This window comes from Ovis canadensis, chromosome 9, assembly GCF_042477335.2.
Source record: "Ovis canadensis isolate MfBH-ARS-UI-01 breed Bighorn chromosome 9, ARS-UI_OviCan_v2, whole genome shotgun sequence".
In the NCBI taxonomy this organism is placed as follows: Eukaryota; Metazoa; Chordata; class Mammalia; order Artiodactyla; family Bovidae; genus Ovis; species Ovis canadensis.
Genome location: NC_091253.1, coordinates 79,288,528 through 79,311,326, shown reverse-complemented (window position 1 = coordinate 79,311,326; position 22,799 = coordinate 79,288,528). Strand labels below are relative to the sequence as shown.

Below are 22,799 nucleotides of genomic sequence, written 5' to 3'. Positions count from 1 at the left end.
AGTTAAGTGCATGGGCTTGGAAGTCAGAAATACTTGGGTCAAAATCCTGTTTTATTCAGGTATGTATATACTAAAACTTCTGTTGGAGGGTTTGTTCTTCCTTCTGAGTCATAAGATATGAATTTGAAAGACTTCCATTTCTAAAAATCAAATGTATTCTCAAAAATTAAGATTACCACATGAAAATCACTAAAAAGTTATGTGTTAGGCTCTGGGGGCAACTCATAAAGGGGAGTTTTAGTATTTGCAGCATGTTATCTGTGCAGAATGTCCACTTTAAGGAGGATGATACCTTAGGATATATAAGCTCTAGCATATTTGTTTGGATTCTGTCTCAGTCACTGATGGGAAAAGAATACATTTATTTTTAAAATGGAACTATAAACAAAAGCCTTATTATAAATGTTTGTCCACTTTGACTCATTAATTCCACTTTGGAATTATTCTAAATCAAAATATAGAGAAGTTTATTGAAATATTACTTGAAACAATTACAGAAACAAAAAATCAACCTAATACACAATAAAAGAAAGTGTATGGTAAAATTATAAGACACCAACATCATTCACTAAAATTGTAAGAAGATTTTTTACAAGGAAAACTGTTTTGTCACACTGCAAAATTAAAAATGTATAAAAAAATTGTATATTTACTATGCATCCAATTATATGAAAATATACATAGAACTAGAACTGGAACTGCCTCGATTTAAAGACAGCAACAACAACGTAGATAAAAATAAAGGCAAATGTTCAGAAAAGAGAAGCAAATATAAAAATAACAGACCAGTTTAAAATTAACAGATACCATAAAACCTATTCAGTTCAGTTCAGTTCAGTTGCTCAGTCGTGTCCAACTCTTTGCAACCCCATGAATCGCAGCACGCCAGGCCTCCCTGTCCATCACCAACTCCCAGAGTTCACTCAGACTCACGTCCATTGAGTCAGTGATGCCATCTGGCCATCTCATCCTCTGTCGTCCCCTTCTCCTCCTGCCCCCACTCCCTCCCAGCATCAGGGTCTTTTCCAGTGAGTCAACTCTTCACATGAGGTGGCCAAAGTATTGGAGTTTCAGCTTCAGCATCAGTCCTTCCAGTGAACACCCAGGACTGATCTCCTTTAGGATGGACTGGTTGGATCTCCTTGCAGTCCAAGGGACTCTCAAGAGTCTTCTCCAACACCACAGTTCAAAAGCATCAATTTGTCGGCGCTCAGCTTTCTTCACAGTCCAACTCTCACATCCATACATGACCACTGGGAAAATCATAGCCTTGACTAGACGGACCTTTGTTGGCAAAGTAAGGTCTCTGCTTTTTAATATGCTATCTAGGTTGGTCATAAATTTCCTTCCTAGGAGTAAGCATCTTTAATTTCATGGCTGCAATCATCATCTGCAGTTTTTTTGAGCCCAGAAAAATAAAGTCTGCCACTGTTTCCACTGTTTCCCCATCTATTTCCCATGAAGTGATGGGAGCAGATGCCATGATCGTAGTTTTCTGAATGTTGAGCTTTAAGCCAACTTTTTCACTCTTGTCTTCCACTTTCATCAAGAGGCTTTTTAGTTCCTCTTCACTTTCCGCCATAACGGTGGTGTTATCTGCATATCTGAGGTTATTGATATTTCTCCCGGCAATCTTGATACCTGCTTGTGCTTCCTCCAGCCCAGCATTTCTCATGATGTACTCTGCGTATAAGTTAAGTAAACATGGTGACAATATACAGCCTTGATGTACTCCTTTTCCTATTTGGAACCAGTCTGTTGTTCCATGTCCAGTTCTAACTGTTGCTTCCTGACCTGCATACAGATTTCTCAAGAGGCAAGTCAAGTGGTCTGGTATTCCCATCTCTTTCAGAATTTTCCACAGTTTATTGTGGTCCACACAATCAAAGGCTTTGCCATAGTAGGTAAACACAATTAAAATAGATGTCAAAAGATTGAATTTCATAAAAAGGAGAGATAAGGGAAGAAAACATTATGTGAGGAAAAAAGATACACGCATAGTTATATATGTGTGTATAATACATTATAAAAATTAATAACTGTATAAAAGTCTGTGTATCAAATTATTCAGCACTAAAATGTAGAATCATTAAAATATATATGAAATATTTAGAAATATACTTGAGATAGAAAATTTTACCAGTCCACTATAAATTCTGTCATATCAGATAGAAAAGTCACAGATTTGAAAAATTAATTTATAATCAAATTAATGATTCACTCTGAAAACACATCATTTTTAAAGTATCAAAGTAAAATTAACATGTTAACCTTCACAAGACCAAAAAGGAAATATATGTTCTGCAAAGTTAAAACATAGCAGGTTAGTTTATAGATTGCAAAGCAATAAAAAGATAAATTTATAATTGAAATTTAAACCAAAAAAACCTATACAACTTTAAAATGAAGTGTTTCTTCTATTGGATCACATGTTATAAGTTGTTGAAAGGCAAAAATGCCTAATCTTTATTATTGCTTTTATAAAACAACAAATGGAAAATTTAATACTAGCATTCAAGAATCTATAAAAATAATGTGCTTCCTCTGTATCTTTTATTTTTTTTGGATAGGCGAGAAGTGGATTTATTAATATAGGGTGCATGTGAGGGATGCAGGCGAGCAGGCAAGGGGGGTTGCCTTCTTTACGTTTTAATATTACAGTTTCCCAGCCCTAGATTCTTTTCCCATTCTGTTATGAGGCAATTTCTTCCATTCCCACTGTTCCATTTGCCATTTACGTGGCAAGTGATATAATTAAAGAAATATTTTAAAATCTAAAACAGAATAGAAATAGAACAAAAATTTCAAACTGAAGTTTAACAGACAAAATCAGCACTTCCAGTTTCTGCTGTGACATGAAAAGAGCTTGGACGTCATCTATCCAATCTTTATAAAGAGAAAAAGCCTGAACAAGTATGACTGCTATGCCATGAGGTCTATTCCAGTAGTCCTAAACAGAGGAAATGAGGCCTCTGCCACCTTGATAATGGGTACTCCAGGGTCCCTTAAACCTTCAGATAACTACAGCCCCAGCCAACAAAGCACTGTAATCTCATTACCCCAAATAATGACTAATTCACTGAGTATATACTGAATGTGACCAACAGAGACTATGAGAGATAATAAATCACTTATTGTTGTTTTAGACTGATGTATTTATTAGGTTACTAATGCAAGATTTTGATAAGCATATGAAAGAGACATACACAGAAACACTTCGGAAAAAAATCACATTAAGTATAGAGAAAAACAGAGATGTTGACTGAAAATTTTTCCAAGACTGATGAAAATCATCTTCTATCATCATCAGCTCACTCAAATAGTTCATGAATTCTAATTAAAGTTAAAAGAAAAAAAAAAGATAACACCTAGATATCATAATGAAACTACAGAACTTCAAAGGCAGAGAGATCTTCAGGGAAGCCTAAGAGAAAAAGATAAACAATTTTCAAAGGATGAAAAATAAAACTGATAACAGATTTTCAATAGCAACAATGGAACCCAGAAGTCTATGAAATGAGGGGCTCAATTTTGCTAAAAGAAGGGAACAATCAGAATTCTATACCTAGAATGACTGTAATGAAAAAGTCATTACAACTAAAAGAAATAAAAAATGTCTTCAGAGATGGATAAACAGCGAGCTTGTTATCAATAAAATATTACTAAAGAAAATTCTGAAATATGTGTTTCAGACACATGGAATAGGATCTCTATCTGATGAAAAGTTTAAACTTCAAGGAGAGGGGTATATAGATGAGTTCAATAAAATATTGATGGTATAAAACAACAACACTAATATCTTTCCAGACTAAAATAAAAACAATATAAGTTAGAATTCAAATACATGACAACAATAGGATATAAATGGGGGACAGGTGACTGAAATAAGCTGTGCTAAGTTTTGTATATTGTCCAGGGGGAATAAATATTTTTTATGAAGTCAAGATCTTAATAATGTAAAATTAATTAACTAATGCACGTTAAAATCTCTAGGAAAATTCTTGAAATAATGCCTCTTTTATTATTTATAAAATAATTAAAAGTCTATCACTGACGAATGGATAAATAAGTTATGGGATCACACAAAGAATCTCAACACAGTGATATGAGTAAGCTACAACTATGTGCATCCATGCGGACAAATTTCAAAAATATTGTGTTAAGCAAAAGAAAAACAGCCATAGAAAAATACACACAATATCATTCCATTTACATAAATTTCATAAACACTCACAACCTCACAACAAATTCTTTAGTTGTACATATGCTGGTGGTAAAAACTCTAAAGAAAAGCAAGGGGTTGGTTGACACAAACATCAGAAAGGGAAGAAGTACAAATGGCAGAAACACAAAAAGATACTGTCAATTTCTTGATTTAAGTAATGAGTACATAGAAATCTATTTTCAAATAGTACATATCCACTCATATCCGTCTTGTTTAGGTATGTGCTATATTTTACAAACAGGCACCAAGAAATCCTTCTTTTTTCTAAGAAGCAAATTCCTGCAAAAACTAATGTATCTAGTAGCGCTCTTGGTTGTAAGCAAAAGAATGCACTACAAAGAACTCAAGAAAAAATCTATCTTGTAAAGTATATTATGCTGAATTTCTATTAGAATCGGCTAGTCCAACATGAAAACTCTGACGGCAGAATGATGCCCAGGTTACTCTGCTGGATTGTCCCTGAGCAACTGCCTTTTCAGCGATCACAGGGTAGATATTACTTCTGCACACACTGTGCAGTGGACAGTGTCACTAGATTTTCTGTCTCTGGAAGTTTCATGGCCCTTCTCTCTTCAGCATTGGAACTGATTTCTGAAATACCTCCTTTGTGACACTAGTTTCAAAATGATGGAGAATAATGGGCCTAAGTCACTTGATAGAGAAGTTGAACACAGCAGAACTGTAAAGTATCATTCTCATGGAGTTTATGTGAATACCATCTCCCTAAGCTGTGCAGTACAATCATAGGAGTTTGCAGAAGCCTTGGCACATGGCACGTGCTTGAAAAAAGAGTTTCTGGTTTCTAAATTCTAAAGGTATGGACTACTGAAGTGGGAAACTCCCCAGATTCAGAGGTGTTAGAAATGTTAGGTGGCTCTTATGGACTGAATTATGCTCCCTACAAAATTCGTATGTTGAAGCCTTTGTCCCTTTAGGGTGGGCCATAATCCAATCTGGCTTATGTCTTCAAAAGAGGAAATTTGGACATACAAAAAAGACGTCAGGGATGTGCACTCACAGAAGATAGGCCATGTGAAGACACGTGAGAAGGAGAACATCTGCAAGTCAAGAAGAGAAGCCTCAACAGAAACCAAACACGCTAATACATTGATTTTGGATGCTTGGCTTCTAGAATTGTGAGAAAATTAATTTCTGTTGTTTAAGCAACCTAGTTTGTGTTATTTTGTTACAGCAGCTTTGACAGACTAATACAGTGGTGAAAGGGGTAGGGCATGTGTTCACTGAAACTACTCACAAGAGAAAAAATATAGGACTAAAAATAATTTTCAAGCGAGAATAGTAACTAGCTTTGTAGAAATCTTGACTAGGATGTTGGAAATGATTTATATCTGGATTTAGGTGGTGGTTACAGAGTAGTGTGAGTATGTGTGTGTGTGTGTGTGTCTGTACTTAAAATTTTATTAGGCTTGTGCACATTACTATACATATATTTTATTTTTAAATACAAAGTTAATTTTTAAAAACTACTACAAAAATGCCAGATACTAGCTTTACTGACAAGGTCTTTTATATTTTCAAAAACTAGATATTTCTCAAGCTATACAAACTGCCACAGAATCTGGAAATAAAGCTAATGAATTAATTTATTAAATTAGCATAATTCTGAAACTGAGACCAGATAAATAACTGACCCAATGTCACTTAGAAATACTGATTTTAAAAAGTGAATTATTAACAACACATCTCAAAGGTGAATTAACAGATAAATCTCTCACCAGGATGATGCAGGATTAATTCCAGGAATGCAGATAGTCCACTGCTGAGTTTATGAATGTATTCTACCACCTATGTCAGTAGATGTCCAATGGCATTCCACACAGATTCCTGATTTTGGAAATGAACAAACAGGCAAAACCAGAAGTAGCTGCTCAAGGTTTTTAAAATATCTGGTAAAAGCAGGAAGCTGAGTGGACACCCACTACCATCACTATCGGTTGACACTGCACCAACTAGTAGTTCCAGAACAATGAGATAAAACGAAAACAGAAAGGATTAAAGGCTATTGTTTGTAGATAATATAACTATATGCTTAGAAAACTAGAGAAAACCAAAGCTCTAAAATTAATGGGTTTTCAGCAAAGTAGCAGAATAGAAGATAAACATGCTAAAAGTAATAGCAGTCTTTTCAATAAGCTAAAAGAAATAATTGGAATGATACATGGTTTTCACGTTTTTCAGAGGTCAGTTAGGTCAGACATCAAAATCATTGGAGGAATTAATAATTTGTCTCCTAGAAATCTAACTTATGAGCACAATTAGCATTTAGATAATTAGTAATAAACCGCAATGTTCACTGCAATGTCACTAAGCTAACAAACTGCGGCATAACATAATTTTTGTGATAGGAAATTGGTTAAATATATCAAGTACATTCATAAGATAGACATGTAGGTCTCCATTAACAATCACATACTTGAATTACTAAAATAATGAGGCAATGTCTATAATATAAAGCTATATGAAAAGAATGGCCTGCAAAACTTTTTATCGCTTCATTAAAACATCATATATAAATAGTAAAATGAAGGACTAGAACACAAGTATGTCAAAATTAAGTAGTGATTATATGAAGGATTGTGATTAATTACTTTTACTTTTTTTCTCTTTGTTTAATGTTTATTTATTTATTGGCCGCACTGGGTCTTAGTTGTGGCATATAGGATCTTTTACCGTGGCACATGAGATCTTTTTTAGTAGCAGAATGTGGGATTCAGCTCCCCAACCAGGGTGATTGAACCCGAGCCTCCTGCATTGGGAGCATGGAGTCTTAGCCACTGGACCACTAGGGAAGTACCTCTTTTCCTTTCCTTATATTTTTTATGCTTTTGTGTATTTACATTTTCTATGATATTCATTTTATAAACACAAATATAGATGCTATTAATAATATTTCAAATTATTGTCCCTAGATGGTGGGATCTGGGCAGGTTTCTAGTTTGATGAAATTCTAATCTTTTAAATAAATTTATAATACACTCACCTAGAGCCAGACATCCTGGAATGTGAAGTCAAGTGGGCCTTAGGAAGCATCACTATGAAGAAAGCTAGTGGAGGTGATAGAATTCCAGTAGAGCTATTTCAAATCCTAAAAGATGATGCTGTGAAAGTGCTCCACTAAATATGCCAGCAAATTTGGAAAACTCAGCAGTGGCCACAAGAAAGGACTGGAAAAAGTCAGTTTTCATTCTAATCCCAAAGAAAGGCAATGCCAAAGAATGCTCAAACTACCGCACAATTGCACTCATCTCACACACTAGTAAAGTAACGCTCAAAATTCTCCAAGCCAGGCTTCAGCAATACATGAACCATGAACTACCAGATGTACAAGCTGGTTTTAGAAAAGGCAGAGGAACCAGAGATCAAATTGCCAACATCTGCTGGATCATCGAAAAAGCAAGAGAGTTCCAGAAAAACATCTATTTCTGCTTTATTGACTAGGCCAAAGCCTTAGACTGTGTGGATCACAATAAACTGTGGAAAATTCTGAGAGAGATGGGAATCCCAGACCATCTGACCTGCCTCTTGAGAAACCTGTATGCAGGTTAGGAAGCAACAGTTAGAACTGGACATGGAACAACAGACTGGTTCCAAATAGGAAAAGGAGTATGTCAAGGCTGTATATTGTCATCCTGCTTATTTAACTTCTATGCAGAGTACATCATGAGAAACGCTGGGCTGGAGGAAGCACAAGCTGGAATCAAGATTGCCAGGAGAAATATCAATCACCTCAGATATGCAGATGACACCGCCCTTATGGCGGAAAGTGAAGAAGAACGAAAGAGCCTCTTGACAAAAAAAACAGGAGAGTGAAAAAGTTGGCTTAAAGCTCAACATTAGGAAAACTAAGATCATGGCATCCGGTCCCATCACTTCATGGGAAATAGATGGGGGAACAGCGGAAACAGTGGCTGACCTTATTTTTCTGGGCTTCAAAATCACTGCAGATGGTGATTGCAGCCATGAAATTAAAAGACACTTACTCCTTGGAAGGAAAGTTATGACCAACCTAGACAGCATATTAAAAAGCAGAGACATTACTTTGCCAACAAAGGTCCGTCTAGTCAAGGCTATGGTTTTCCCAGTGGTCATGTATGGATGTGAGAGTTGGACTATAAAGAAAGCTGAGCGCCGAAGAATTGATGCATTTGAATTGTGGTGTTGGAGAAAACTCTTGAGAGTCCCTTGGACTGCAAGGAGATCCAACCAGCCCATCCTAAAGTCAGTCCTAGGTGTTCATTGGAAGCACTGATGTTGAAGCCGAAACTCCAATACTTTGGCCAACTGATGCAAAGAGCTGACTCATTTGAAAAGACCCTGATGCTGGGAATGATTGAGGGCAGGAGAAGGGGATGACAGAGGATGAGATGGTTGGATGGCATCACTGACTTGATGGATGTGGGTTTGGGTGGACTCCAGGAGTTGGTGATGGACAGGGAGGCCTGGCATGCTGCGATTCATGGGGTCGCAAAGAGTCAGACATGACTGAGCGACTGAAGTTTATAATTTGCCTTTTTATGAAAATCATCTTTTTCACATTATAGCCTCATCTCAGAGACCAACTGAGCACTCTTTAAGGTGTCTGAGGGTTCTTGCCAAAAATGAGCTGCCTTTTCTTTTCTTGAAAGTGTGAGCTAGAAAGTGAGTAGAAATTAACTGTGATTGGTAAAGGTTTTATTATTGTATTTCAGAACGGGATTTTTCAGTGGTGCTATAGCTCTAATTGTTAGATAGCTCTCATATAATTGCTTTCATCAAGTGATTCTAATTCTGTCCTCTTGGGTCTCTCAGAATATGTCTAGTCCTTCCTTCACATGCAAGCCCTTCAAATATTTGAAAACTTTTTATCCCCCCTGGGTTTTCTCAAGTCTGAATGTCTCCAGATTCTTCAACTGTTTCTCATAGGTCATGATTTTGTCTCTTCAACACTGATGCCATCCTTCAGACATATTCCCTTATTTCAGACACAGTGAATGAGAAAACCTTATTGACAAGCCATCAAAAAGATGAAAAGTCAATGGTAAGGTTTTAGTTTTATTTTTCAGTGCTATCTATTAGAAAAAAAATGTTTTCCTTTTAAAAGTTAATTTCCAGGAAGTATGCTTCATTGTAACTCAGTTCAGTTCAGTTCAGTTCAGTCGCTCAGTTGTGTCCGATTCTTTGCGACCCCATGAATCGCAGCATATTCAGAAAATACTAGGTTAAGGATGCATTTTATTAAATTATATAATGACTTCTGGAAGCAGAGGGGCAGTATAGGCTAGTGTTTAGGAGCATAGGATCTGGAATCAGAGCATCTGGGTTCCAATCCTTCTGTACCATATATAGCAGTATGACCTTGAGCATGACTGTGTTTATTTCCTTCTCTGTAAAATGGATGGCAATAATACTAAACATCTCATGGATTGCTGAGAACTAAACAGGATAATGTTTGTAAAGCACTTAAGTCACAGTGCCTGGCACATGGTGGTCTTTTCAAGTAAAACTTTATATAAAATGTTGTCAAAGTCATGTAAAAATCACCAGAATGTCTTTATGAAGACAGCAATTATATGGAGCATCTACACAAAGATAGAAAGCATATGTTATCAACAGTGGTTTTTGCAATATTGGGCTTCCCGGGTGGCTCAGAGGTTAAAGCATCTGCCTGTAATATGGGAGACCTGGGTTTGATCCCTGGGTAGGAAAGATCCCCTGGAGAAGGAAATGGCAACCCACTCCAGTATTCTTGCCTGGAGAATCCCATGGGCGGAGGAGCCTGGTGGGTTACAGTCCACGGGGTCGCAGAGTCGGACACGACTGAGCGATTTCACTTTCACTTTGCAATATTTCATTGTCTTCAGTGCATGACTTTATTTAAACACTGAATTTTAGAAATTTGAATCAGTGGATACAGAACTTTATTGTGAAAAATATTAATAGGGCATGTGGATCAATTAACAAAGTTCAGTGTTCCCGGAGAGAAATGATGAGGGTTTGATTCTTGAGAGAGAACAGTTTCACAACAATGAAAACGACCACTTTACTGAGCAGTTAACCCTGTACCAACTATTCACTCAGAGTGGAGGAGGAGGAAGGGCAGGGAGAGAAGGGAGAATGAGAGAGCAGGTAAGAGAAGGGAGGGGGAGGCAAAAAGGAAAGTTGTTTCGTGCTCGCTAACGTGGACTGAGTGCAGGCACTGTGCACAAATCGCTTCATTTAACCTCACAACTCTATGAAACAGGTATTGGAAAAAGTCTTTAGAGAAGTTAAGAAACTTATCCAGGACCAAGTTGTAACAATTTTTAATTGGCCAAAAAGAAATGAAACCTAGTTCTTAGTCTTAATAACTTAGATTAAGTTATTATTAGGGGGAAAAACTGTTTAGGTAAGGATGAAGGTCTGGAATCTAAATGACACAGTAGAGATAAGTGTGAATTTGAGTGGAGCAGGCAGGGAATAAAAATAATTCTTTGCTTTTTGCATTTCTGAAGGCATTATCCAAGACATTCTAAGTATATATATATGTATATATATACAAAGACCTTTAGGTTACACTAAATCAATTTTGCATTACAAAGGAATTGACTGGTAAAGGTCAAGAGCAACACTTAAAAGACTAGGTAACATTCTCAATCCTTTTACTTAATTCTAATTTCTGGGAATGTAAAATGAGACATGGACGATAAAAACACTTTTTCTTTTCAGTCAAGGGGATTTTTAAATTTGGTAATTTTAGAAAGATCCATGTTTGCCTCAATTTGGTAAAATAAAGCTTACCAATGGGAATTAGCTTTAACCAATGTTTTCTTAAATTCATACACCAAAGGAAACCTTTCAGGACCCAGCAGCCTGTTTTAGTCATGGCATATTCACTTTCAGAGAGATGCAGAATTTGGAGGGTGATATTGCCAAGCCAGTGCTTTCTTCTTCTCGATACACACCTGATTAAAGGCTACAGGATCAAAGAGCAAACCACTTACAGCAAAGTACTGCAGACCCAAAAGCTCATCTGTGAATGGAATCACTTAAAACTATTTTAAAGGGTCATCACAAAGAGGGTGCTTATTTTTAGAAATGCATTTTCTTTTGATACAAAGAAAAATGTTGGCCATTTCCCTTATGTTTATAACAACATTCCAATTTAATCTTCAGTTTAAAAATTCTTTAATTATTGCACAACTGTGTTTTGTTGATTGCACAACACCCATGTCTCTGTTCTACGTGTGTGTGTGTGCGTGTGTGTGCGTGTGTGTGTGTGTAGATTCCTTTACTTTATGGTAATAATGTATGTTAAAGCTAAGATCTACAATTTTTATTCCACTGAGGAAAGCTTTAAACATGAAGGATAGGGGGGAAAAGTCTGATAGAAAATATTCTGTTATAGAAACCATTATATTTTTACTAATTTATTATTTATTACTTACCCAAATATTTTTCTGGTAACAGCAGTGAAGCTGGAAAGAGCATGGTATTGTATGTATTTGTCCCAAAAATTTATCCTTAACTCCACATCCGTGTTCTTCACCATTTAATGTCAGTGACTTTATGTCATGTACATATATTGAAGGACTTCAAGTACAAGTAACCTATACATGTTGGAATTATTCTTAGGGTGATGATTAGAATCTTGTACAGAAAAAGGCCTTCCGATCTAAATTTCCTTTCTTAGTTATCATGATTATCACTGAAAAATCTGGAAGAACACATGCCAAAACACAACTGCATGTTTTTTTGTCCAGTCATACATAAGAACCTAGCATAATTATTCTTGAATTAAAACCAAAAGCAAGTTCATAAGAGTTATGCTCTTTTAAATACTGAAACTCCATCTAGTATTCAGAAATTCAGTGAGTTGTATTTACTTCATTTTTGTTTATAGTGCAATTAAAAGTTGAAAGACAAAAAAAATGTAAGTAAGTTATATGAAACACTGCATAAAACTTTATTCCTTTGTCTTCGGCATTTTTATTTTGAGCAAATATATTGTTCTAATGTAGTACAACTTTAAAGTTTTTTCTTTCATTGTTTTATATAATTTAAGAGTGAACTTTTAAAAATAAGCAAACAAACAAAAAACAAAAGAAGTTTGTCTACTCCTAGAAGAGAGAACCCAAAAAACACTGGGTAAATTAAAACACACACACACACATACACACATTAGATCTGCTTCTCTACAATTTAGTCATTATAGTAGAATATAAGTTTCAAACACACAAAACCTCGAGTCTCCTGGTACATCTTAGGTTACCATCTCTTATTCCACTGGCATTCCTATGTCAGGGCAGAGTGTTCTTAGGATAATTTAGCTGAAAAAAGAGGAAAAAAGCTACAGTTCTTCCTTGTTGTCTATTCAAACATCCAGAGATGCCAAAGGGAATTCTCTCATTTTTTTCTTTAGATGCTCCAAAAGGAAGAAAATCATTTCAACATTTTTTAAACTTTGATGAACGATGAACTTAAATTTCATTCTGATACTTAGTAAAAGAATGTAGTATCTCACAAGAGAAATTCCGTCAGTATGGGACTTACTTAAAAAGGAAACAAATAATAAACTATATAGCCAACTGTTCTTCCCAGAGTTCCTTAAGTCACTGTGATTAGACAAGAAATGGCTGCCAGGTGACCAAATGGTAAGCCTGAAAACTAATGGCCAAGTTACAGTACAGAGCTGTTTTGAGACTCACTTGAAATGGTGTAACTCATTAAAAGTGAATGTTAACTAAAAGTGGAAAATAAAGCAAATATGAGACATTATTATTGGCTGTCAGTGAAACCTCATTTGAGTCCTACAGATCTCCAGAGAACAAGGCCCAAGTTCCAAGACAAGGGAGTTATGTCTAGACAACAAAGAATGATCTCTAATTATGTCATCTATTCGATGCAGGAGACAGGGTGCTCAAGGCTGGTGCACTGGGATGACCCTGAGGGATGGGATGGGGAGGGAGGTGGGAGGGGGTTCAGGATGGGGAATACATGTACACGCATGGCTGAGTCATGTCAATGTATGGCAAAAACCACTACAATATTGTAAAGTAATTAGCCTCCAATTAAAATAAATAAATAAAGTTTTAAAAAATAAAAATAAAAAAATTATGGGCTTCCCATGTGATACTAGTGGTAAAGAAGTCACCTGCCAATACAGGAGATGTAAGAGATGTAAGTTTGATCCGTGAATTGGGAAGATCCTCAGGAGGAGGGTGTGGCAACCCACTCCAGTATTCTTGCCTGTAGAATCCCATGGACAGAAGAGCCTGGTGGGCTAGTCCATAGGACTGCAAAAAGTCAGACTCGACTGAAGTGACTTAGCACAGCACATTAAAACATCTACTGAAACATACAGATCACTTAGAATTCTGGATGGCTATTCACACATTCTGCCCAGTATTTTGTAGGCCTGATTATACTAACTCACCAGCAGAAAATTTAATTTTTAAGTAAGAATGATAAGTTTCAATACTTGTCACAGCTTTTAAAGTTCTGTCCCTATTAATGTAGTAGCGTACCGTAAGTATGCTACTTACGGCAGCATATATGGTGCCAATGTACTAACCTTTCAATATACAAAGATAAACTTCTAACTTGCCACTAGGAGATTCATGATTTGCTTTGTTTTTAAAAGTTGTGATAATTTTAAGCAGATCTACGCGACCCTTTTCTGGTCTTCTCGCATCCAATGGCACACACTTAGGAAACACTGGCAAAGGTTCAAGGTGCAAGTCTCTGGCTAGGAGTAGAGAAACACTGATTGACTTCTGCACAGATGACCAACAGCTCCATTCTAATTGGCAAACTGAACAGACATAACTAATCAGTGCATCCTCTCTATGCAGACTACTTGTCTTTAAAATAAAGACATACTCCCTAAGTTGAGGAAACCAGAGGAAATCACTTGAATAAACAAATAGGTAGTGGAGGAAATATCTACTAAGTATCTACTATTTAGGGAGTATCTACTGTTTAGGGAGTACAAAGATGAACAAATTATGGTTACCAGGCTTAAAAGGGAATGTAGAGGTTAAGAAAAACAACATATCTACAAATAAATGCAATCGAATACTGTTTTACTCCCTCAGAAGAGCACCACATTTCAAGCCCTGATCAAGTAAGACTATCTTTCTGCAATCCATTTGTTTTTTTCCATGCTATTCTGCACACAAGTCATCCTCTGGTCCTCAAACAGCTGCTATCTAACACTGATGCACATGGAATCTTACAAGTATACTTTTAAGTCATCAGACTTATGCATAGACAGATATATACTTCATTTATTTAGCTGGAATTGTGCCTAAGCACCCATGCTGCTTCCCAGTTCAAAATGTCAGCTTCTCCATTGTCCTCACAATACTCAAAAACAAAATTAATCAATCTGGCATTGTTCTACCAGTCTCATTAGGCTAAATGGAAGTCAGCATGAGAGTCACAGTTTTAGAACCAAAATAGGAGATGCTTAATGTTATTTCTTGCAGATTCAAATAGTCAAACAGTTTATTAAATACAGGAGATGAAAAATTAACAAAACTTAACAGTGTTTGTGCTACCTCTCCAGTAAGTTAACACTTTTCCAGAGGATGGTTTAATCTCTGAGAGAAATAAAATGTGTGGGAGTAAATTATTTGCATGGAAAATACATAAAACAATTTAACAGCAGGCTCCTTCTGAGAGTCTAATTAAAGACTCATTGGAAGTTTTAAACATTTCCCTCTAGCCCTGACCTTGTTTCCTTCTCTTCCTGATGGTCTTTACTGCTCAGTATTTTACCACTGACGTCTAAGGCTGAGGCAAACCTGATTTAGGGCTTCCACTGTTCCTGTATTAGCAGTGGTACTAAAATCAAGAGTTTACTTTCCAAGTGACCTCTTCAAGATGCATGAGGATCTTTGAGGATAGCTGTATCTCTTCCTTTGTCCACACATCCAACTGGAAAACAAAATATTGGTTAGATATGGGGATCAACAGTAGGCTGACAAACAGAATTCCAAGTTCAGAATATTGTCATTTCAGAAGTCAATAGTTTTATACGCTGTTTAGCTGTGAAGTACAAAGGAAGGAAAATATCTGAGATCATTAGAATATCTGCTTCTATTTTTGCTTCTACCAAGAAAGAGCCAAGACCAAGAGAAAGTTTTGAAACTTCTCATAAATTGCAGTATTGTGTAGATTTTAACAAGTCTTCCATTGACCTTAACCATTTAAAAAAAAAGGATACTGTGACACTTCACCAGTCTACTTTCAAAGTTTCAAATACAACAGTACCTAACAAACTGTATTACATTTGTGTCTGTGTATCAGACATCAATTGTAAACTCATGGAAAGAAGTGCTGGGGAACTCTTTGTAAGCTTTTGAAAAGGTACATTTATCAAACTCTCTCCCTCCAAGTCCACAATTTTTCCTCTGTACCATTCTGAACATTTATTCATTCATTCAATAGTTTGTGCGTGTTAAGTTGCTTCAGTTATGTCTGACTCTTTGCGACCCTATGGACTGTAGCCCGCCAGGCTCCTCTGCCCAGGGGATTCTCAAGGAAAGAATACTGGAGTGGGCTGCCATGTGCTCTTCTACGGGCTCTTCCCACCTCGAGACTGAACCCACCTCTTTTACGTCTCCTGTATTGGCAGGCGGGTTCTTTACCACTAGTACCACCTGCAAAGTCTATTCAGTAGTTAATTAAGCGCCTAATACAAGCCAGGCATTAGGAATTTGGCAAAGAACAAGACAAATATTATCCATAAACAAATGAAACTGATAGTCTAGGACAAATATTAACCAATTAATTATAAAATTATTAACATAAGTGGGGTTCAGTTCAGTCGCTGTCATGTCTGACTGTGACTCCACAGACTATAGCATGCCAGGCTTCCCTGTCTATTACCAACTCCGGAGCTAGCTTGCTCAAACTCATGTCCATTGAGTTGGTGATGCCATCTAACCATCTTGTCCTCTATCATCCCCTTCTCCTCCCGCCTTCAATCTCTCCCAACATCACTCTTTTCTAGTGAGTCAGTTCTTCTCATTGGGTGGCCGAAGTATTAAAGCTTCCATTTCAGCATCAGTCCTTTCAATGAATATTCAGAACTGACTTCCTTTAGGATGGACTGGTTTGATCTTGCAGTTCAAGGGACTCTCAAGAATCTTCTCCAGCACCATAGTTCAAAAGCATCAATTCTTTGGCATTCAGCTTTATGATCAAACACTCACATCCATATGTGACTACTGGAAAAACCATAGCTTTGACTAGACCGACCTTTGTGGGCAAAGTAATGCCTCTGCTTTTTAATATGCTGTCCATGTTGGTCGTAACTTTTCTTCCAAGGAATAAGCGTTTTTTAATTTCATGGCTGCAGTCACCATCTGCAGTGATTTTGGAGGCCGAGCCCAAGAAAATAAAGTCTGTCACTGTTTCCATTGTTTCCCCATCTATTTGCCATGAATTGATGAGACCAGATGTCATGATCTTAATTTTCTGAGAGTTTTAATACAGCTTTTTCACTCTCCTCTTTCACTTTCAAGAGGCTCTTTAGTTCCCCTTTGCTTTCTGCCACAAGGGTGGTGTCAGCTGCATATCTGAGGTTATTCATATTTCTCTCTGCAATCTTCATTCCAGCTTGTGCTTCATCCAGCCCAGCATTTCACATGATGTCCTCTGCATATAAGTTAAATAAACAGGGTGACAGTACACAGCCTTGATGTACTCCTTTTCCAATTTGGAACCAGTCTGTCATTCCATGTCTGGTTCTAACTGTTGCTTCTTGACCTGCACGCAGATTTCTTAAGAGGCAAGTAAGGTGGTCTGGTATTCCCATCTCTACAAATTTTCCACAGTTTGTTGTAATCCACAGAGTCAAAGGCTTTCGTGAAGTAGATGTTTTTCTGGAATTTTCTTGCTTTTTCTATGATTCAATGGATGTTGGCAATTTGATCTCTGGTTCTTCTGCCTTTTCTAAATCCAGCTTGAACATCTGGAAGTTCTCGGTTCATGTATGATTGAAGCCCAACTTGGAGAATTTTGAGCATAAGTAATACAAATGAGATAAAACTGTAATAGAAGAATCTAGCCTAGTTTGGGGGTAAAAGAAATTTTCCTTTTGTAAGGAAATGTCAAGTTTTCTTTGGTAACTGAGTTGAGTTCTGGAGAAAAAATAAACTAAAAGTACATGTGTGCTTCTGGAAAGAGGGAGACAGGAGAAAAAATTTATTCCCAGGTAGGGAACAGCATTACAAACATTAAAGAACGAGGAGGACTCTTGCTCTTTAGAGAAGTATTTTTCAAATGTGAATTGATACCAATTAGATTATGAATACCAACAGAATAGAAAAAGAGATCACCACATATTGAAAGGGTGGGTATTGTTTTATAAACTTTTGCATCAAATATGTTTTTATAGTATTGGGTTATAATGTAATGTTTCTCTTATTCTTCAGTAGCCAAAATAGCTGGAAGTTACTGCTCTAAAGGGCAGAGAAGGTCAGTGTGGCTTGAGGCTGGTATACAAGGAGGATGCAGCAAGCAGATATTAGATAATGACAGTCAGGGATTCAGTCTTTAGGCTAACAATGCGGAGCCACTGAAGAATTTTAACCAGGGAGGAAAAACAATCAGATTTTTTTTTTTTTTTGTCATTCTGCTAACTTTATTCTTTATACACAGTTTGGGTAAAGTAAGACCCAACAAGGCTTCCACTGGTCCCCATCCCCACTCCACTTTTGAGGCTTTAAAAAGTGACTAATAGTTGATACTAGTAATGATTTCCAAGATTGCAGAATTTCCATAGTAGAACAAAGCTGTGCATTTGGTTTCTGAAAGAAAATAAGAGACCCTCTTAAGAGGTGACCATAAGAGAAAGATGATGAGTGGAAGGGGCCAGGGGGGTCTGTTGTCCCAGTTCACACCAACCTAGGAAGGTTCCCCCACCTGCAACATGAAGCAGCCTGTAACTCCCACACAGTCACAATGTACTTAAAATGAGACTCAGAAAAATATGGAATGCTTCAGGAATTTGTGTGTCATCCTTGCACAGGGGCCATGCTAATCTTCTCTGTATCGTTCCAATTTTAGTATATGTGCTTCCAAAGCGAGGACAAAACAATCAGATTTAAATTCTAAAAGACTACTCTCATATGGAAAACAGCTGGGAATGGTGGGAGGGGAAACGTCAAGAATACTTACAGGGAGAGTAATTCAGAAGCTACTGTAGTCATCAAACAATGGATGCCAGCATGGCTAAGAGTAGCGGCAGGGAAGTAGATTCAAAACATGAAATACAAAATAAATGAAAATCATTGAAATAAAAGCTGAATGGATGTGTAACGGCAAATCAGAAATAGCTGAAGAGATCATTAATGCATCAGAAGACAAATCTGAAGAAATTACCCAAAATCTAATGCAGCACAGATACGGAGGTAAAAAATATGGAAGGTAGGGAGGCTGATCTGGTGTGAGAACTCAAAACCTGCATTTGCAGGTGTATTCTTATCCACTGGACCACTTGCAAGTCCTTAACATGTAATTTTGACCTTAGTGTCATGAAGAAAGCTGCTACTGAAGTCATCTTGCTCTCCACTTGTCTGTCCTTTTCATTGTAACTTCATAAATCAAGACATTATTTTGTACAGTAATATCCATTTCCTTGTTCATTCTATTTTGTGATTAGACTTTTTTCCTCGAATTGCTTTTTGCATTTCTTTTCCATTGGTGTTCCTCAGTTTTACAACACTGTGGCTAACTTATATTGACAGTATTTATTGGGCCTTCTGATTCTAAAAATGGATTTTGTCTTGCATTAGTCCTGGAAAAGTAACTCTTTGGATATTTCTCTTTTTCTCAGTTCCTCAGGTTTTGAGTTCTCACACCTAGAGCCCACGCCCCACAAGAGAAACCTCCACCCTCCGCAACTAGAAAAAGCCTGTATGCAGCGCAAGCTAAGGCCCCACATGGTTATTAAAATTTTTAGGGTGAATTTCTCAAAATTCTCCAAGCCAGGCTTTAGCAACACATGAATTGTGAACTTCCAGATATTCAAGCTGGTATTAGAAAAGGCAGAGGAACCAGAGATCAAATTGCCAACATCTGCTGGATCATCGAAAAAGCAAGAGTTCCAGAAAAACATCTATTTCTGCTTCTGTGTGGATCACAATAAACTGTGGAAAATTCTGAGAGAGATGGGAATACCAGATCACCTGACCTGCCTCCTGAGAAACCTATATACAGGTCAGGAAGCAACAGTTAGAACTGGACATGGAACAATAGACTGGTTCCAAATAGGAAAAGGAGTACATCAAGGCTGTATATTGTCACCCTGCTTATTCAACTTCTATGCAGAGTACATCATGAGAAATGCTGGGCTGGAAGAAACACAAGCTGGAATCAGGATTGCTGGGAGAAACATCAATAACCTCAGATATGGAGATGACACCACCCTTATGGCAGAAAGTGAAGAGGAACTAAAAAGCCTGTTGATGAAAGTTAAAGTGGGGAGCGAAAAAGTTGGCTTAAAACTCAACATTCAGAAAAGGAAGATCATGGCATCCAGTCCCATTACTTCATGGGAAATAGATGGGGAAACAGTGGAAACAGTGGCAGAGTTTATTTTTTTGGGCTCCAAAATCACTGCAGATGGTGACTGCAGCCATGAAATTAAAAGACACTTACTCCTTGGAAGGAAAGTTATGACCAATCTAGATAGCATATGAAAAAGCAGAGACTTTACTTTGCCAACAAAAGTCCATCTAGTCAAGGCTATGGTTTTTCCAGTGGTCATGTATGGATGTGAGATTTGGACTGTGAAGAAAGCTGAGTGCTGAAGAATTGATGCTTTTGAACTGTGGTGTTTGTTGGAGAAGACTCTTGAGAGTCCCTTGGACTGCAAGGAGATCCAACCAATCCATTCTGAAGGAGATCAGCCCTGGGATTTCTTTGGAAGGAATGATGCTAAAACTAATTTCAGTACTTTGGCCACCTCATGCGAAGAGTTGACTCATTGGAAAAGACTCTGATGCTGGGAGGGATTGGGGGCAGGAAGAGAAGGGGACGACAGAGCACAGACGGCTGGATGGCATCACCGACTCAATGGACGTGAGTCTGAGTGAACTCCGGGAGTTGGTGATGGACAGGGAAGCCTGGAGTACTGTGATTCATGGGGTCGCAAAGAGTTGGACACGACTGAGCGACTGAACTGAACTGAAGAAGGCAAGAAATGGAGGTGAAAAAAGCCAAAGTGGAACATATAGAAAGTTTTATAGTAAGATGGTAGAAAGAAACTCATATATTATAAGAGGAAATGGATTTAACATTTCAGTTAGACACATGACTATCAGCCTAGTTTCATAAATACCAGGTAAGAAGCTGGAAGCACCCCATGTTCAACAACAGTTGACTGAATTAGTTATCGTATGGTCAGACCAGAGAATACTACAAAGCAGTGAAAAAGAATGGACTATAGATGAATTTATCCATTTAACATGGGTAAGTTTCAGTCCTGACAATGCAACCCATAGAATACAAACCATTTCAATTAAATATACATTAAAAATATGAAGAAAAGAAATAGGTTTTTTTTTTTGTAGGGATATACAAAGAAATAACACAAAGTCATGGTAATGGTTACTTCTTGGGGACAAGGAGGAAAATACAATCAGTGAGAGGGGCTCACAAGCTCTTTAAAGTTAAGAGAACCACTCAATTTCTCAAGCCAAGTAGTAGGTAGGAGATATTAGTTAATGGGCATAGGTTTTTTCTTTAAACTGGAGATGTTAAATATAGTCTTTTGTATATTTCATATTTTAACAAGCAAACATGTTTATGAACATGAATAGTTTTAAAAAAGATACACAAGCAACTATTTAAGTTTCTGTGACGTGTTCCCAGTGCCTGTAAAAGCTGCTGACACAAAGAAGTGCCTATTATAGAATGGAAAAAAATAAAGAGCACAAAAATATTAATTAGTACATCATTTGAGGTCAACATCTTACTAGGACAGTTTACCTGTTATCAAAACCTAACGTTAAATCCAGAACCAAGTAATTTGCTTTTATACATGCTTCAAATACACATTTCATCAATAAATACATTTTGGTAATACGCAAATATGATCATTAGTTATATAGTTTTTTTCTGACTGATACTGGTAATCCATAGTGACATCATTATTTGAAAAATAAAGTAGTAAAATATGAATATTAGCTTTAGGCAAAGGCAAATCGGAAGTGGTCAAACAGGAGATGGCAAGAGTGAACATCAACATTCTAGGAATCAGTGAACTAAGATGGACTGGGATGGGTGAATTTAACTCAGATGACCATTATATCTCCTACTGCGGGCAGAAATCCCTTAGAAGAAACAGTCAACAAGACTCCGAAATGCAGTAGTTGGATGCAGTCTCAAAAACGACAGAATGATCTCTGTTCATTTCCAAGGCAAACCACTCAGTATCATGGTAATCCAAGTCTATGCCCCAACCAGTAATGCTGAAGAAGCTCAAGTTGAACGGTTCTATGAAGACCTACAATACCTTCTGGAACTAACACCCAAAAAAGATTCCTTTTCATTATAGGAGACTGGAATGCAAAAGTAGGAAGTCAAGAAACACCTGGAGTAACAGGCAAATTTGGCCTTGGAATACAGAATGAAGCAGGGCAAAGGCTAATAGAATTCTGCAAAAAGAACACACTGGTCATAGCAAACACCCTCTTCCAACACCACAAGAGAAGACTCTACACATGGACATCACCAGATGGTCAACACTGAAATCAGATTGATCATGTTCTTTGCAGCCAAAGATGGAGAAGCTCTATACAGTCAGCAAAAACAAGACTGGGAGCTGACTATGGCTCAGATCATGAACTCCTTACTGACAAATTCAGACTTAAATTGAAGAAAAGTAGGGAAAACCACTAGACCATTCAGGTATGACCTAAATCAAATCCCTTATGACTATACAGTGGAAGTGAGAAATAGATTTAAGGGACTGATCTGATAGACAGAGTGCCTGATGAACTATGCACAGAGGTTCGTGACATTGTACAGGACAGGAATCAAGACCATCCCCAAGAAAAACAAATGGAAAAAGCAAAATGGCTGGCTGAGGAGGCCTTACAAATAGCCATGAAAAAGCGAAAAGCAAAGGAGAAAAGAAAAGATATACCCATTTGAATGCAGAGTTCCAAAGAATAGCAAGGAGAGACAAGAAAGCCTTCCTCAGGAATCAATGCAAAGAAATGAGGAAAACAAGAGAATGGGAAAGACTAGAGATCTCTTCAAGAAAATTAGAGATACCAAGGGAACATTTCATGCAAAGATGGGCTCGATAAAGAACAGAAATGGTATGGACCTAACAGAAGCAGAAGATATTAAGAAGAGGTGGCGAGAATACATAGAACTATACAAAAAAGATCTTCATGACCCAGATAATCACGATGGTGTGATCACTCACCTAGAGCCAGACATCTTGGAATGCAAAGTCAAGTGGGCCTTAGAAAGCATCACTACGAACAAAGCTAGTGGAGGTGACGGAATTCCAGCTGGGTTATTTCAAATCCTGAAAGATGATGCTGTGAAAGTGCTGCACTCAATACGCCAG

At 37.3% G+C, this 22,799-nt stretch overlaps 1 non-coding gene across 1 annotated transcript; it reads right to left on the bottom strand.

Moving 5' to 3' along the window:
* Positions 1-18,197: 18,197 nt before the first annotated feature.
* Positions 18,198-18,304, bottom strand: LOC138446351 (U6 spliceosomal RNA). The gene has a single exon (XR_011259288.1). It is a non-coding gene; the product is annotated as a U6 spliceosomal RNA (small nuclear RNA).
* Positions 18,305-22,799: the final 4,495 nt, after the last annotated feature.